Source organism: Bubalus kerabau, chromosome 9 (assembly GCF_029407905.1).
Source record: "Bubalus kerabau isolate K-KA32 ecotype Philippines breed swamp buffalo chromosome 9, PCC_UOA_SB_1v2, whole genome shotgun sequence".
NCBI classification, from domain to species: Eukaryota; Metazoa; Chordata; class Mammalia; order Artiodactyla; family Bovidae; genus Bubalus; species Bubalus kerabau.
In genome coordinates, this window is record NC_073632.1 from 37964425 (window position 1) to 37982827 (window position 18403).

The 18403-nt window shown below is 39.9% G+C and overlaps 1 long non-coding RNA gene across 1 annotated transcript; it reads left to right on the forward strand.

Moving 5' to 3' along the window:
* Window positions 1-1121: 1121 nt before the first annotated feature.
* Window positions 1122-13662, forward strand: LOC129659989 (uncharacterized). The gene is made up of 3 exons (XR_008718283.1): window positions 1122-1496; window positions 3733-3846; window positions 12737-13662. It is a non-coding gene; the product is annotated as an uncharacterized LOC129659989 (long non-coding RNA).
* Window positions 13663-18403: the final 4741 nt, after the last annotated feature.

Below are 18403 nucleotides of genomic sequence, written 5' to 3' on the forward strand. Positions count from 1 at the left end.
TTACTTTCTCTCAGTTATCTTAGAGATTCCACCAGATGATATTATGTTCTCTATCATTGAAAGATTTCAGGTTTTCTGCTTCCCGTGCTGTGAGGGCTTGGGGCTGACGTCGGGTAGTTCCTTTCCTGCAGTTACTTTTGGATGAGAATATACTGTTTTCCAAATAGAAGACGGTAATCTTGGAGATTGACCATGAAGAAGGAGATGGGTTCTGGAGAAGGGCTGCCTTCCAGATATTCTCAGGTTTTGGCTGTTAAAATAATAGCTGAAGAGTTGGAAGCAAAGGAGTCCCATAAAGAGAAACCGGGGGGCTTTGTCTTGTTGCATGCAGGTGCAGGTTATCATTCTGAATACAAAGCTGAGGAGTATAAACGGGTATGCAAATGGCCTTGTCAAAAGACAATTGAAAAGCTACAGGCTGGTGCTCTTGGGACAAATGCAGTGACTGCAGCCCTGGTGGAACTGTTGCAGGAAGCGGGACCCTTTCCAGGGCCCAAAAGTGGGCTCTTGTCTAACACTTGGAAATGAATTGTCCAAGGAGACACATGTTCTGACAAAGTAAGAGATTTTATTGGGAAGGGGTGCCCAGACAGACATGAGCAGATTAAGGAAATTTAGGAGGACTTCTCATCCACAGGGTTCAAAGCCCCGGGTTTTACAGTGATGGAATTAGTTTCTGGGTTGTCTCTGGCCAATCATTCTTACTCAGGGTCTTTCCTGCTGGCTCGTGCATCACTCAACCAAGACTGATTTCAACAAGAATAATTCTGGGAGGTGGTAGGACATGTGGCATCTCCTTTTGACCTTTTCCGAACTTTCCTGGTTGTTAGGGGAAACACACTGACTGAAACTGCCTACCCTGGCCAGGCACAATAGTAACCATTTGCCTGAGTTATTTTATGTCTGGAGGTCTTAGTGGGAAACATGACACTCATAAGTCACCACCAGCTGGAAAGAGTTTGCTGGAATCCATCTTGATTGAGCATTGCATGAGCCACCAGGAAGGACCCCAATTGGCCAGAAACAACCCGGAAACTACTCCCATCACCATTAAAGATGGGACTGTGAGCCCTGTTGCAGAGCACTTCTCCTGGGTTGCCTTACCTTGCTACTCTCTGCCTGGGTGCCCCTTCTCCATAACGTTCTCTTGCTTTATTAGCACATGTGTCTCCCTGGGCAGTTCATTGCTGAGTGATAGACAAGAGCCTACTCTCAGGCCCTGGAAAGGGTCCCCATTCCTGCAACAGAACTTGAGAGGTGCACAGAGTTACACTTCATGGAGCTGCATCCAGCCAAGTGTTCTTCTTGTGAAGAGGCAGAGAAAATCACTTCTGCCAAGAATTTCCACCTTCTGACCAAGGGAAATGTATCCTGAAGAGTTTTACACAGATAGGAGGCAATGTATTTGCTTGTTCTGCATTGGTTTAATTAGAAGACTCACTGTGGGTGGCCAAGTGCAGACCAAGAAGCACCGGACACAGCCCTGTTAGCCTGAGGTAAAAGTAAATTAACACTCTTTTTTTTTTTTTTGTATTTCATTTTTTGAGCTTTTAAAAGTTTATTTATTTATGACTGTGCTGGGTCTTTGTTGCTGTGTGAGCTTTTCTGTAGTGGTGAGCAGGGGCTACTTTCTAGCTGTGGCGTGCAGGCATCTGGTTGCAGTGGCTTCTTGTTGTAGAGCACAGTCTCTAGGGTTTGAAGGCTTCAGTAGTTGTGGCTCTAGAGCACAGACTCAATGTCATGGTGCATAGGCTTACTTACTTTGAAACATGTGGGATCTTTTCAGATCAGGGCTCAAACCTGAATCTCCTGGATTGTGAGGTGGATTCTTTACCACTGAGCCACCAGGAAAGCCCTCAATTCAGTTCAGTTCAGTTCAGTCGCTCAGTCGTGTCCAACTCTTTGCGACCCCGTGAATCACAGCACGCCAGGCCTCCCAGTCCATCAGCAACTCCCAGAGTTCACTCAGACTCATGTCCATCGAGTCAGTGATGCCATCCAGCCATCTCATCCTCTGTCGTCCCCTTCTCCTCCTGCCCCCAATCCCTCCCAGCATCAGAGTCTTTTCCAATGAGTCAACTCTTCACATGAGGTGGCCAAAGTACTGCAGTTTCAGCTTCAGCATTATTCCTTCCAAAGAACACCCAGGGCTGATCTCCTTCAGAATGGACTGGTTGGATCTCCTTGCAGTCCATGGGACTCTCAAGAGTCTTCTCCAACACCACAGTTCAAAAGCATCAATTCTTTGGCGCTCAGCTTTCTTCACAGTCCAACTCTCACATCCATACATGACCACTGGAAAAACCATAGCCTTGACTAGACAGACCTTTGTTGGCAAAGTAATGCCTCTGCTTTTCAATATGCTATCTAGGTTGGTCATAACTTTCCTTCCAAGGAGTAAGCGTCTTTTAATTTCATGGCTGCAGTCACCATCTGCAGTGATTTTGGAGCCCAGAAAAATAAAGTCTGACACTGTTTCCACTGTTTCCCCATCTATTTCCCATGAAGTGATGGGACCAGATGCCATGATCTTCGTTTTCTGAATGTTGAGCTTTAAGCCAACTTTTTCACTCTCCTCTTTCACTTTCATCAAGAGGCTTTTGAGTTCCTCTTCACTTTCTGCCATAAGGGTGGTGTCATCTGCGTATCTGAGGTTATTGATATTTCTCCCAGCAATCTTGATTCCAGCTTGTGCTTCTTCCAGCCCAGCGTTTCTCATGATGTACTCTGCATAGAAGTTAAATAAGCAGGGTGACAATATACAGCCTTGACGAACTCCTTTTCCTATTTGGAACCAGTCTGTTCTTCCATGTCCAGTTCTAACTGTTGCTTCCTGACCTGCATACAGATTTCTCAAGAGGCAGGTCAGGTGCTTAGTATTCCCATCTCTTTCAGAATTTCCCACAGTTTATTGTGATCCACACAGTCCAAGGCTCTGGCATAGTCAATAAAGCCGAAAAAGATGTTTTTCTGGAACTCTCTTGCTTTTTCCATGATCCAGCGGATGTTGGCAATTTGATCTCTGGTTCCTCTGCCTTTTCTAAAACCAGCTTGAACATCTGGAAGTTCACGGTTCACATATTGTCCTGATCCTGTTTCTTGCATTTAGTTCTAAGGGGCAATGTGTAACTTTTTGTGTTTACACATTAGGCGTATCTGTTCTTTTCCTTGGGCCTTAGTAGTTAAGCATGCTCGTTAGCATGTTGGACTCTCTTTCAACCACATGGACTGTAGCCCACCAGGCTTCTCTGTCCATGAAATTTCCCAGGCAGAAATACTGGAGTGGGTTGCAATTTCTTTCTCCAGGTGATCTTCCCCACCCAGGGGCTGAACCAGGGTTCCCCACTCTTGTGTCTCCTGCATCGTGAGGTGAATTCTTTATCACTCCCGCCACCTGGGAAGACTCATTAGCTCAAAGTGCCTGCTCAATAAGGGGCTTCCCAGGTGGCACTAGTGGTATAGAGGCCGCCTGCCAGTGCACGAGATGGACAGGACTGAAGCGAATTAGCACGCCCCTGCTTAATAAAGTAAAAGTAGTGATTTTTTCTTTTAATTTTTCTTAGAATAAAAAGAATTGAATCAATTATTCCATTCCAAATTAATTTTACACTTCATCAAAATTGTGTATTAGTCTTTGACCAAGTCAAAACACTTGAGTAAAGAATACAGAGCTTATTATGTTACAGAACTTTCTGATGATGGGAAGATGAAAACAGTTTCACCTTTTTCTAGCCATTTCTTGATGAGCTGTGTGGACCTTATGAGATGAATTCATCTTGACTGAATCTGATGGAAGATATGGTCCAAGGCCAGACTTAGCAGTTCCTGAGGAGCTTGTTGTTTTAGGTATGAGCTTTTGTTTTTCTTTGGGAGTTATTACTCTCCAGGAATATACTACATTTTAGAATTCAGTTTTGAGCTACTTAAAGCTACATTCGGTAGTGTGGTGAAGTTGGTGTAATTACTGAATCACAGCACTATATTGTATATGAATGTGGGGTGTATGGTGTGTGTGTGTGTGTGTGTTTGGATCTATATCAGTTGGGGCATTAGTTTTATAATCTAGCATCTCTTGCTTTTTGTAATGAAAGGCTAAGTTAAGATTTTTCTGTGTTTAGAAAATCACAGGTTGATATCATGGAAGTCAAAGATTGCCTTTGAATTTAAGTGTTTGTCTCTCAAATGTAGGACTTTATTCAGAATCTGGAAAGGAATGAGGAAGAAATTTATATGGTTTTTAGGAATCTCACCAATATCATATCCTAAATCCTGCTTCAAAGTGGAACAAAACATTGCTTTCATTTTGTTTTCCCGTTCATTCTCTCCATCTACCTGTCATCTAGTTTTTATGTGTACAGCCGACTTTAGCTCAGTGTTAGAATAATTAAGGGACTCCAGTACTCTTGCCTGGCAAACCCCGTGGACAGAAGAGCCTGGTGGGCTGCAGTCCATGGGGTCGCTAGGAGTCGGACACGACTGAGCGACTTCACTTTCACTTTTTACTTTCATGCATTGGAGAAGGAAATGGCAACCCACTCCAGTGTTCTTGCCTGGAGAATCCCAGGGACGAGGGAGCCTGGTGGGCTGCCGTCTCTGGGGTCACACATTGCCGGACACAACTGAAGTGACTTAGCAGCAGCAGCACCTCATTGTAGCAGAGCAAACAGCTTCAAACTGAAACCTAGGCAACCCAGTTGAGAGCCGTGCTGTGGTCATTCCCACAACCAGGGGGCTTTTACTGGCAGTCATTGCCACTCAGGGTACAGCATCCTGCACAGTATATGTACTTCCTGACAGTTCATGACATGTGTATAACATAGGATATTGACACTATAACACTTAATTGGCTTCTCAGAAAATTCTGAGTGAGGAACTTGTTTCCCTCCTTTAGAGTATGTGAAAATATTAACATTTTTCTAGTGGGTTAGAAGTCTTTTGAATAAAAATCATAGTTGTAAGTTACTGCTTATAAGTTAGTGATACCCCCTCGCGCTTCCAATCTACCATGTCCGTGCTTCCCATTTGATAGAAGGAGGGTTTATGTTATTATAATTCCATGGTCTGTTAAGTTCTTTTTGAGCGATACTACCACATTACTGTCAATGTGATTAAAAGGTGTAATTATTTAGATTGAAGGGAATTATACGTAGACTGCCAAATTTGGCTTTGCTGGAGGAACAGCCACATTTGTCTTTCCTATTGTAGCTCATGTGGAAATGACAATTTCAGGTACTGTGTGTGCTAATTCTTCCTGGACATCATCAAGGATCCAACTAAAACAAAGTTGAAAACTACTTCAGATGTGCCAGGCTACAGAAGCCAATATTTTAGAGATTTGTGTCATGTTTGACAAGTAACTCTTTGTACTGCAGTTCTATGGCTTTAAAATGAAAAAAAAAACAAACAAAAAAAAACCTTCAGCTTTCTAAATCCTCTTTTGTCCCCTTTTTTCTCCTTTCCTTTAGCAATTGGTGTGGCTCAGATACAGGCCATCATCACGATCTGGGTGCTGGAGATACTTCAGGGAACACAACTCCTACTTTGAAGTTGTTCATAGACTAATGTGTGGATCAGATAAATGATACACATGCTTTTATTTTTCTCCACATATACAAAAGGCTTGATGCCTAATCTAATTAAGTCCTGAAAAACATATGAAGTACCTGTATTAGTAAGCTAAGTTGCCATAACAAAATTCCATAGACTGGTTGGCTTAAACCAAATAAATTTGTTTTCTCACTGTTCTGGAAGCTGGAAGCCTAAGATCAGGGTGCCAGAATGATCAGGTTCTCACGAACTCCCTTTTCTTGGCTTGGAGAGCTTAGGTGGCTTCCTCTTCTTATAAGGGTACTAGTTCTACTGGATCAGGACTCCGTACTCATGGTCTCATTTAACCTTAATCACCTCCTTAACAATCCCTATCTGTAATACATGTCATGGGGGTTAAAGCTTCAACATATGAAATTTGGAGGACATAATTCAGTTCATAGTATATCTGAGTGATATCTCCTTCAGCGAAACCGACTATCTTCTAGTTCAAACTTGTTTAAGCTTTTATCATCCTAAGTGTACCTCTGATTAATGAGGTACTATTTAAAAACTTCCAGCTCAAAAATATCTTCTGCTCTCCCTTTGCTTACTTCCTAGCTCTTAGAACTTCATATATAACTGGTATTACATTTTGATGTATAATTAGTTATGCTTTATCTCCCTGAGTGCCCCAAGGACAGCGTCCCAATTATCTGTAACTGTGTAACAAATCATACCAAGCTTAGTGACTTAAAATAAGCATAGTCATTTTATTGCCTTGCATGGTTTTTGTGGGTCAGGAATTTGGGGAGGGCTTGACTGTATGGTTCTGGCCCAAAGTTTCTGATGGACTCTGCTCAGGCTGCTATAACAAGTTTAAGATCAGGGTGCTTGCAGAGTTGGTTTCTTGTCAGGCCTCTTTTCCTGGCTTACATAAGATTGGTTTCTCACTGTGTCCTCACATGGTCTGTATACACGTGGAGAGAGAGATCTCTGGTGCCTTTTCCTCCTCTTCTAAGGACACTGGTTCTGTTGGATTATAGCTCCACCCTTGTGACTTCATTTGGCCTTAATTACCTTCTTAAGGGCCCTTTCTCCTTAAAAGTCACTTTGGGGTTTAGGGCATCAACATATGAAGGTTGGGCAAGGGTTACACAATTCAGTTCATAACAGTCTATCATGGAGATTAGTCAGTCAGTGGGTGGAGCTGAAACACCGGGGGGCTGCAGCAGATGGGAACTATTTGAGTTTCTCTCTCTCCCCATATTTTCTTAGGATGTTTCTCTGTGGTCTCTCTATAAGAACTATTTTGGCCTCAGCAAAGAAATGTGAAGGTTGTTGGACTACTTACATGGCATCTGGCTTTCCCCAGAGCACAGGTCTTGAGAACAACGCAGAAGAACATGATGGCATTGTTACGGCCCTACCTTGAAACTTATATCACTCTGACATATTATATTTGTTGAAGCAAAAGCTGACACAGGTTCAGGGGAAGAAGACATAGACTCTGCCTCCCAATGGGAGAAATATCAAAATCACAGTAAAAAGAGAATGAAAGTTAGAAGGTGCTGTTACTGCTATTTTTGGAAAACATGACTTTCCATAGGCAGGAACTGTGTTTCCTTTGCGTTTTATATTCCTTATGCCTAAGAGTGATCAAAATGAACAGATGTCCAATAAGCAACTTTCAAACAGAGTGATTACTATCAAGTTTGTGTGTGTGTATGTATTTTCCCATTTGCACCTGTTAGGGGCAGGCTTTTTAAAATTTTAACTTATTTTTTTATAATTGTAATTGAAAAGATGAGATACTCTTGTGGTACAAAAAGCAGTAGCAAGACTCATGAAGAATATCTAAACATATTTCTGTGACAAGTATATTAATTCCAAAATGAAAAATGCCATTTGATTGACATTGGCTAATTAACACACACATAGAGATGAGGAAGGCAGAAAGAAGAGTTTTAAGGAACTGGTTTCTGTGATTGCAGGTGCTGGCAAGTTCAAAATTTGTAAGGTTGGCCAGCAGGCTAGAGACCCAGGGAAAAGTTGATGCAAACCGAACTGAAAGGCAGTCTGATAGCAGAACTTCCTTTTCTTCAGGGCAGGCTGTTCTTTTTCTTAAGGCTTTCAACTGATTTGACTTCCCACATTATGGATGGTAATTTACTTTGCTCATTCTACTGATTTAAATGTTAATCTCATCTAAAAAATATGCCTTCACAGAAATGTGCTGATATGTATTTGACCAAATATCTGAGTACTATGGCATAGCAAAGATAACATAAAATTAACCATCACAGATATTAATGATGGAGGTATCATTGTTCTCACTAGGACTGCTAAAAACCTATAAACCAATTTTACTTGTGAAATTATCTCAGACAGCTACTGTCTGTATTTCACAATTTCCTCCTCATTGGACTATTTTGTGCATTTTTTACATTCTCAACATCCTCTCTGCTGCTGCTGCTAAGTTGCTTCAGTTGTGTCCGACTCCGTGCGACTCCATAGACGGCAGCCCACTAGGCTCCTCTGTCCCTGGGATTCTCCAGGCAAGAACACTGGAGTGGGTTGCCATTTCCTTCTCCAAGGCATGAAAGTGAAAAGTGAAAGTGAAGTTGCTCAGTCGTGCCTGACTCTTAGCGACCCCATGGACTGCAGCCTACCAGGCTCCTCCATCCATGGGATTTTCCAGGCAAGAGTACTGGAGTGGGGTGCCATTGCCTTCTCCAAGTACATGGGGAAAGGAGAGAGTGAGGATAAACCCTGCCTGGGCGGGAAGGAGCTAAGAAATGCCGTCTAGTGCTGTCACAGGGAATCAAGGTAATTCTAGATCTTGGTGAGCAATTTTAAGTTCAGACACAGGCCATCACCTCAGAGCATGGGAACTCTGGAGACTGCCCTCTATCCAGCGATGACAAATGAACCCAGGAGTAGGAACAGATCAGGGACCCCAACTGGAAGTATCCACATTCTCTTGAGAATATCCTGTCTCTTGATTGGGATGTGGTGCAAGATTTTTTTACTTTCCATTCTGTAAATATACCTAAAGTATACTGCCTCTATTTTAACTATGCATTTTAGTTTAAGTCTTTAAGAAGAGAGAAGATTCTGTAAAATTTCTCTTTACTGGGAAACAAGAGATTAAAAGTAAGACTCCAGGCTTTAAATCAGTCACTGGTTCCATCTGGTGAATGTTCTCTTTGATGGTCTCATTTAGAACTTCAAGAGATTTTGCTCAGATTTAAAATTCTCATTAGAGTCCTTGCCAAAGCATCTTAAATGCAAAGCAATCTTAACTTTAAAAATTTAGAAATTGCTGAAGGAGACATACCATTTAGAGGCAGTAAATGAAAACTATGACACAAAATGGGTCAGAAAAAGATTCTAGCACATTCTTTAACACTGTTGCTCTCTGAAAATAAGACTTTCATTATTGTTTTTAAATATGTTTTTCATATAGAGCTATGCCTATTTATTGTAGCTCCCTCACCAATTTATGGGAGAAGGCAATAGCACCCCACTCCAGTACTGTTGCCCAGAAAATCCCATGATGGAGGAGCCTGGTGGGCTGCAGTCCATGGGGTCACTAAGAGTCAAACATGACTGAGCAACTTCACTTTCACTTTCCACTTTCATGCATTGGAGAAGGAAATGGCAACCCACTCCAGTGTTCTTGCCTGGAGAATCCCATGGACGGAGAAGCCTGGTAGGCTGCAGTCCATGGGGTCGCACAGAGTTGGACATGACTGAAGTGACTTAGCAGCAGCAGTACCAGTTTATAAGGAGACATGAAATATAGCTAATAAAGATTTTTCCAAATATTTGCTATTTATTCACCTTTGGGATGAACCCCAAATGGACTTGATTTTATAATTTTACATATTTCCTCTGCTCTTCAAGCATTATTGATCTCCTTCAAATTCATTTCTTTATCTTCTAGAAAAATAGACATCTCCATTTCTTCGGTGTATCCTATATAGTCATTTTTAGTGGACAAGGAAAAAAGTATATTTTTTTTTCCCAAGAAGCACTATACATTATCATTAAATTAACCTTGGCCTACCTTAAAGTCTCAGTGGATACCAAGATTTTAAGCTTTCTCCATAAGATCTTATTCTTACTGCATGTTAGAGACATTAACTTTACTATGTGAAGTTGCTCAGTCGTGTCCGACTTTTTGCGACCCCATGGACTGTAGGCCACCAGGCTCCTTCGTCCATGGAACTTCCCAGGCAAGAATACTGGAGTGGGTTGCCATTTCCTTCTCTAGGTGATCTTCCCAACTCAGGGATTGAACCTGAGTCTCCTGGGTTGCAGGCAGATGCTTTACCATCTAGGGACTCCAACATTTTTTTTTCAAATTTTAGTGTCCTTTGAATTCTCATTCACATAATTTCCCTTGCATATTTTCCTACTTGGATTTCTAATTTTCACTACCTTTTTATAGTAAAAAGAACCATATAATATTTCTTTAAATAGAATGGAAAGGAGAGAATAAGCAACAGGAAAGTGTGCAGAGCCATCAAGGTGATAGATGGGCAATATCTTTATAATTATTTCTATCAAAACTCTTACAGTCATAGCACACAGTGACTCCAACAGAAGATATATGTATTTAAGTCTTCTTGGGAATGTCAAACACATTCCCAAATATGTTAGAGGTGCAGAGTGTATTGCTGCACATTCGTAATACCAACAAATGGAAAACTGGATGACGCATTTTTTTCAAAACTAATGCCTTATTCACTATAAATGAAGCATAAAACAGGCAAAAAAAGATAGTCCTGGTTTGTGATGAAAATGGAAGAAGCAGAAGGGGGCCTCTTCTTGGAATACTCTCTTTAGGTCAAGATCTTTCACACAAATTATCTCACTGATTCTTACAACAATCTCTTCTAATTATTTTATGTGTATATCACTATCTTTACCATATATATGAACGAACAAAGACTCAAGTATTAAGCAGAAGGCTGCATTGCTAATAAGAGGCCATGGAAGGAATTGAACTAACCCTGTGTGACAGCGACGCTGGCTGGTGGTGACGCAGTGGCTGTGGGGTCTGGAGGGGGCTATGGAATCCACAGAGTGACTTTGAGCATATTAATAAGTCATTTATGAAAAGAACATTCAGCATCTTCAAATTTATCCATTCCAGCATTTGATAAAAGCAGAGACAGTTTTACTTAATTAGTCATGATGTGGATCATGTACAAAGTGATGGTAAAGTCTATGAATTTGAATTTAACCAGACATTTTTTTTTCATGAATTCATGGATGACTGAATTTAAATAGCTGAAGGATCATTAAGCACACAGGATTGATTACTAAAGCAGCTTGCTGAATTGTTTTCTTTGGCTGTCTTTGAGGATGTGGGAAAATGAATGATCATCTTTTCCAAGTTAAGTACATGAGAGAGAGAAGTCATTTTCCTCAGCTTCAACACATAGCTCCTCTGAGAAATCTACCTTAATGAATTACCTTAACAATTGAATCTTCTATCCTGTGCTTCTTCAAACACTTAATGTACCATAATGCTTTCTACGGTAATTTATATCTGGTCACTACAAGTTCTGTAAATGTATTTGGAGTATTATGTATAGTATGGCTCAGTGAACTGGCTAATGAGCTTCTTCAGGATAGTGCTCAGCTCTTTAAATTGTTTGTATTGGGGTGCATGCAGGGGAAGGATAATGGGAAAGAAGGGCAAGGAGGCCAATATTTTAGCAAAAAAAAAAAAAAAAGAGCAATAAATAATACTGAGAATTAGAGGACTTTGGAAGAAGAAAGCCAAAGAGAATGATATCATGAGTTAAGCAAAGAAGACTGTAGAATGAGATGAATGAGAGATGAATCAAATACACAGAGAGGTTGAACAGGATTGGATTGACAGGAGACTACTGGTTTTCAAGGAAATGACTGATGACAGTTTTATTAGAGTGACAAGAGAATAATGCAGATGGTGGAGGATAAATGAATGGATTGGAAAGGAGAAACTAGAGGTAAACTATGTTATTTTGTTAAGGAGCCTGATCAGAATACTGGAGTGGGTAGCCTTTCCGTTCTACCAGGGCATCTTCCCAAGCTAGGGGTTGAACTCAAGTCTCCTGCATTGTGGGTGGATTCTTTACCAGCTGAGCCACAAGAAAAACCCAACAATACTGGAGTGGGTAGCCTATCCCTTCTCCAGTGGATCTTCCTGACCCAGGAATTGAACCAGGGTTTCCTGCATTGCAGGTGGATTCTTGACCAACTGAGCTATTAGGGAAACCCAATTTAGGATTATGGTGAAGATTAAATTTTACAGTTAAAGTGTTTATTCTAATGCCTGGCACTTCATTAACATTCAGTAGGTAATAGCTATTAATGTTATTGTTGGGAAGCTCCTAAATAAAAATCATAGATGGAGGTGGTGGTGTGCAGAAGAACAGAAACATTTTTCCTCACTTAGGAAAATGGGACTGATGTTATAGATTACACCTAGCAGGCAAGCTGAAACTGAAGGAGAAAATATCACATGACTCAGATTTGTGCCTTTTTTTTTTAAACAAAGAAGGGAGTTTAATTATATATTGAGAATGAGGGCTTAATCATGTTGGATTTGGCTTGAAGCAACTTTATTCTATTGACAATGAGAAATTGATGAGTACAATGGTAGATAGAAAATGCTGAGGATTATGGAAGATGAAAATCACAATTTTATTGTAGCTGATCTCTGCTGTTATGTGAATATTCTCCAACATGTGCAATAGTCTGGAGGGAAAAAAAAACAACATATGGTTCTCCAGGACTGATTAGAAATGTTGGTGTGCTTCAGTTTGGGAAAGACCTGGGATTTGTGAATGTTTATAAGAGAAGAAGTGGAGTTTAGACTGGATAGGGAAGGAAATGAAATCAGGAAGGGATAGTAGTCTCAGCATTAAATTATATTGAGTTTAGAGCAGATTAGTGGGTCCAACTGTAGGAGTAGGAAGTTGAATCAGAAAAGGGAATTTCAATTTTTCAAAAAGTGAGGGGTATATATGTTCAGGGCAATAATGATTCTCAGGTTTATCACTCACTGTTGAGTGAGGGTAAATGGTAAACTCGATAGGAGTAGATACATTTTCTGCAGATGGAGCACAGAATACGCTGAGAATCAGGCCTAGGACTTGACTATAAGGGAAACAGATCTTCAGAGACTGCTTTCTTTTCAACCCTGCAGGTCTTCCATACCAAGGTCAAGTCTTTTTTGGAAAGATGTGGAATCTTAATGTGTGTGATGGGGATATCTGGGTCCACACAATTGGAAACTTTGAATCCTCGCATTTCCTGAACACTCTGAAGCTTTGGATGTGACCCCTCTTCCTTTTTGAAACCTAGCACCCCACCTCTTCTTGAAGATAGCATTCTCCTCCACTTCTCTGCTTATCAGGTATCAACATAACCGAAGCAGTGTGACAGAGGACTTACTCTGTAAGAGGAAGGACTTAGCCAACATGTACCAGCAGGAGTCTAGAGAATATGTGTGCACTTGGATTCTGGGGATAACTGAATCAAGAAAGAATGGAACATTAAGTTTAAATAAGTAGTTTATTGATACAGAAGTACTCTCTCTTGATATAAGATTTAGCACTGTCAAGGACCCTGGAAAATGCTACTAAAGTGCAGCTAAGCTGACTCTTAGAAGCTTTAAGAAGGCAATTTGTTAAGTAAGGTAAATGAGAATTTTAGTAGAATATTCTAATTCTCATACTGTCATTAATGTCCAAGTTAGGTGTGGTATTTAGAACAACATGGACAGGGAGGCCTGGCGTGTTGCGATTCATGGGGTCGCAAAGAGTCGGACACGACTGAGCTACTGATCTGATCTGATCTGATAGTTGTGTGACTAGGGAATGTTATTTAACTTCCTTGAAACTTTGTCAGTACAATGCCTGCCTTCATGTAGATTGTGATTTAACTCAGCCTTGAAGGTATATTATAATTTTTCCACTTCTATTCTTTATATGATATGATGAAAAATGGAATAATCAACTGTGAGAATACTGTGATTTACTTAACAAGTACTTTCTCTTTTAGTAAAATTTTTTCATCCAAAGTTTATTATTTTTTATTATTTTATTGAGGTATAGTTAATGTACCATATTATAAAAGTTTCAGGTGTACAAAATAGTGATTCACAATTTTAAGATACTGTTGTTTTAATTTTTGCTTTCTTACAGTGCAGCTTATGTTAAGTATATTTCTATTCAAATTATGAACTGGTGGATTCTTGCAAAATTCATTTTTGTACTAAATCATTCATTGGAAATAACATCAAACATGTATTAAATTAGAAAATAATTAAGTTGTCAACCATGAGTTTTGGCATGTTTTCAACTTTGCTTTAGCTATTTTGAAGTTATGTTTGTAGTTAATTTTTAAATATGGCTATAGTCAGCAAAAACAACTGGCTTAATCAATTGTGATCATAGATCAAAACATGCATACCCAAAACCTTTTATATGTATAGCTGAATGGGGAAAAGGTATATTTTTATTCACTGGAAATAGAGTTCCTTTTAGGAAAGGAACTTTCTTTGCCTAGGAAAATAAATACAGATAAATGATTTTGATAAACTGAGATTGGAAAGAAAGATACCAGGGAAACAGGACTGAAGGAGTTTTGTTGTTGTTTTAATGCTAGAGCAAAATTATTCTGTGTAAAACAATATATATGCCAGCATTTTGAGTCTTGAGAGTACCAATGAGAGGAGCAGGAGAGAGATGGAATCAAACAACATGGAAGAATTTTCCAAAGGAGCATAACAAAAAATGATACCGAATGTGAAGTTGTTCTCTTTGCTGAACTTCTTGCTCTCCACTTAGCTGAGTTTTCTCTAAAGTATGGGCTTTCAACACATGAAATGGAATTCCTTTTTTGTGAAAGCTAGAGAGGAGGGATTGAATTCCTCCTTTTTAGCTAGTACCTTGGAGAAGGCAATGGCACCCCACTCCAGTACTCTTGCCTGGAAAATCCCATGGGCGGAGGAGCCTGGTAGACTGCGGTCCATGGGGTCGCTAAGAGTTGGACACGATTGAGCGACTTCACTTTCACTTTTCACTTTTATGCATTGGAGAAGGAAATGGCAACCACTCAAGTGTTCTTGCCTGGAGAATCCCAGGGATAGGGGAGCCTGGTGGGCTGCCATCTCTGTGGTCGCACAGAGTCGGACACAATTGAAGTGACTTAGCAGCAGCAGCAGCAGCTAGTACCTAGAGGACAGAAGGGCTTCCCAGGTGGCACTGAGTGGTAAAGAACCCACCTGCCAATGCAGGTAGATGTAAGAGACACGGGTTTGATCCCTGGGTTGGTAAGGTCCCTTGGAGAAGGGCCCAGAAACCCTCTCTAGTATTCGTGCCTGAAGAATCCCGTGGACAGAGGAGCCTGCCGGGCTGCAGTCCATAGGGTCACACAGAGTCAGACACTACTGAAGTGACTTAGCACAGCACACACAGTGGACAGGAAAGAACAACTTCATGACATAGAATCAAGACTAAAAATTCAGTAGACTTTATAGATTTCAGCCAGAGATGGCTCTGGTAAAATCCCTGGGCCTTCAGTCCAATCTTTAGATTCTGGGAAGTAAGGTGAACCAAGCTGACTCTGTGTTACACATGGTTTGATCTCAGGGTATTCAGCAATCATTTCTATAATACTGTCAGTGTGACTTTCGACAAATAACTTCACTACTCTCTTCGGTTTGTTCATCTACAAAAGTGGAAGAATTGGCCTACCTAAATGAGTTGCCCTAATGAGAATTAAATGTTAAATATTTTTGTTGTATTTATTATTGCTATCATTGATACTGTTTCTCTATGTTCTTCATTTTTTTCATTGCTAGGAGATAGTATTATTGCAATAATCCAGTTAAAGATGAGTAGGACTTATGGTCATGGACATTTAATGGGCAAGATGATGAAGGAGGCATGAGTAGAATTAATCTTTCTCTTCCCTTGTTCATCCAAAATGCCCTGAAAAGGTCTATATTTACTCTCTCCCTTTTGTTACTCCCAGTCACTTCTCGGCCAACTAGTTTTCTTTCTGCTACCAATTACTGTTCTTTCATGGCTGCTCTCATAAAGCATGTAAATATACCAGTTGCAAAAAACCCATTGATACTTCTTATTTTCATTGGCCTTTTCCTGCATTGAGTACATTGATCAGATACTCCTTAAAGTATTCTACACTTTCCATTTGTGTATCCATCTCTTCTAGTTCTCTTCATGGGTCTCTCTTTCTTTTTTGTTTCCACCTTGAGCATCTTTTCTTTCATGCACCACTCATCACCCACGATACTACCACCTCTGCAACCAGACACTGTTATTAACCCCACCCAATGTTCTTCCACTTACCTTTTGGTTTCCAAATCTACATATTGTTTCTGAACTTTAAGTCTATTAATTCAACTATTAGGAAGGCTCTACTAAGGTGTCCTTCAGATACCTCCACATACATTCAAAATTAAATCTATTTTGTGTGTGTGTGTTAGTCACTCAGTCATATCTGACTCTCTGTGACCCCATAGACTGTAGCCCGCCAGGGATTCTCCAGGCAAGAATACTGGAGTGGGTTGCCATTTCCTTCTCCAGGAAATCTATTCTCCCTAAAACTGGCGTCTGATCTGTTGTTTTCAGTCACATTTGTTAACAACAACAGTGCAAAGGTATCTCATCACTTAAGTAGAAACCATAGTCCTCCATATTCTTTTCCCCTCCTACTTCCTACTTATATCTAGTGAATTAATGTGTTTAAACTCTCGGTCCTCTTACTTAGTAAAATATACTAATCAAGCACTCCAAAATGAGTTGTTAGATATTATTTCTGTGTATTATTCATGTTTTAAATATAAGGAAAGCCTATTTTTTATGTTTTAAGATAAAAATTAAAAGTTTTTTTTGTTTATTTATTTATTGCCCACAACCAACATATTGTAATGTTAAATCCTGCTAATTAGACTCTGAAGTACTTGTTTAATTGGTTTCCTCTCATTTCTTACCTCTTTCCATGCTCTGGTTCAGATCCCCTTGCCTGAACTGCTGCAAATTACTCAGTTTGTGGTTTCTTGACTCTACGTGTGTCTTCCTCAAATCTTTACATGTGTGGTATTTTATTTTAATATTTTATTCAAACTCTACAATTAAACTTTACTTTCATGCTTAAGACCATTCATTACCCTTTTGTTACCTACAGAATAAAACTAAGCTCTGTTTAAAGCTTTCCATGATCTATATCCCTCTATAGCCAGATGTGTTACCCTTCCACTCTTTTACATTTTAATCTTCAGCACAAACTGCTGTACTTTATTAACTCACTTCTCACCTCTGTTCCTTTGTGTATTTTTAGTGTCACCTGGTGGCTCAGATGGTAAAGAATCCGCCTGCAATGTGGGAGACCGGGATTTGATCCCTGAGTCGGGAAGATCCCTGGAGAAGGGAATGGCAACCCAGTATTCTTGCCTGGAGAATCCCCATGGAGAGAGGAGCCTGGCAAGCTACAATCCATGGGGTTGCAGAGTCAGACACGACTGAGTGACTAACACTTTGAGTTTGACCCTTCCTTTTACTGCTTTATTTTTCTGATTAGTTAGTCGCTCAGTCGTGCCCGACTCTTTGCGACCCCATGGACCGCAGCCCACCAGACTCCTCTGTCCATGAGATTTTCCAGGCAAGGATACTGGAGTGGGTTGCCATTTCCTTCTCCAGGGGACCTTCCTAACCCAGGGATCAAACCCGGGTCTCCTGCACTACAGGCAGATTCTTTACCAACAGAGCTACATCTCTACTTATTCTTTAGATTCAGATTTTGTGTTGCATCATTCAAAATGCATTTTATCTGACTGACTATTGGGATTAGAGATCCACATAAATCTGTAATATTCTTGGATACCCCCACCATAATGGAGCTGAATGTGGTAAAGGAAAACACCCAATTAAGTTGATTAGTCTCATCCTAAGTATATGTCTACAGCTCTCAAGTGTGCTCTTAAAATCATAGTATTTGCTCCTTGTTATTTACTTTCTTAATTTCTTGGATACTATTTGACAATTTTCTCTTGGTCATTCCCCAGCACCATCCAGTCCGTTCTGCAATGACTCAAATCTTCTTCACTAAAGATAGATGCAAATGGAAGACAAATTTCACACACTCTTACTACACTATTTGTCAAGGTACCCATCATCTCTAATCACAACAAATATCACGCCTTCTCATTTATTACCATAGGTGAACTATCCATGCTCTTATCTAAAGCTCATTCCTCTACTTGTTCACTGGATCCTATGTCTCTATTGACTGCTCCAGTAAGTTGCTCCAACAATATTATTTTGTCTGTCTTACATCATCATTGTTTTCTCTACTAGATTATTTTCATTATCACAGAAACACTCTATCATTTCCTCCAAATCAAGAAACAAAGCAAAACTTACTAGCTATTGGATAATATTAAGGACTTGGCATAGATATTGTTTGAGGTGACAATAATATGTGGTTATGCTAAGAAGTCCTCATCACTTGAAATACCTACTGAAATATTTTTAGGGAAATGATATGGTGCTTAAGACTGCATGAAGAATGTGGGAAGAGAGATGAAATAGGATTAGCAAAATATTGATAATTTTCAAATCTGGATGATGGATACTAGACTCTTCTCTGTACTTTAGATTACTGAGTTATAAGAGGCTTTTTGTTGTTTTTGACATATTTTAGATATAGACTATTTATCACATGAATTTTGCAAATTTTTCCCCATGCTTATGGTTTGTTTCTTTTTTCTTAATGAGTTTTCCAAGAAGAAAGTTGTTAAATTTTATAAGTCAAAGTTATCTATAGTCTTCTACGGCTTGTGAGT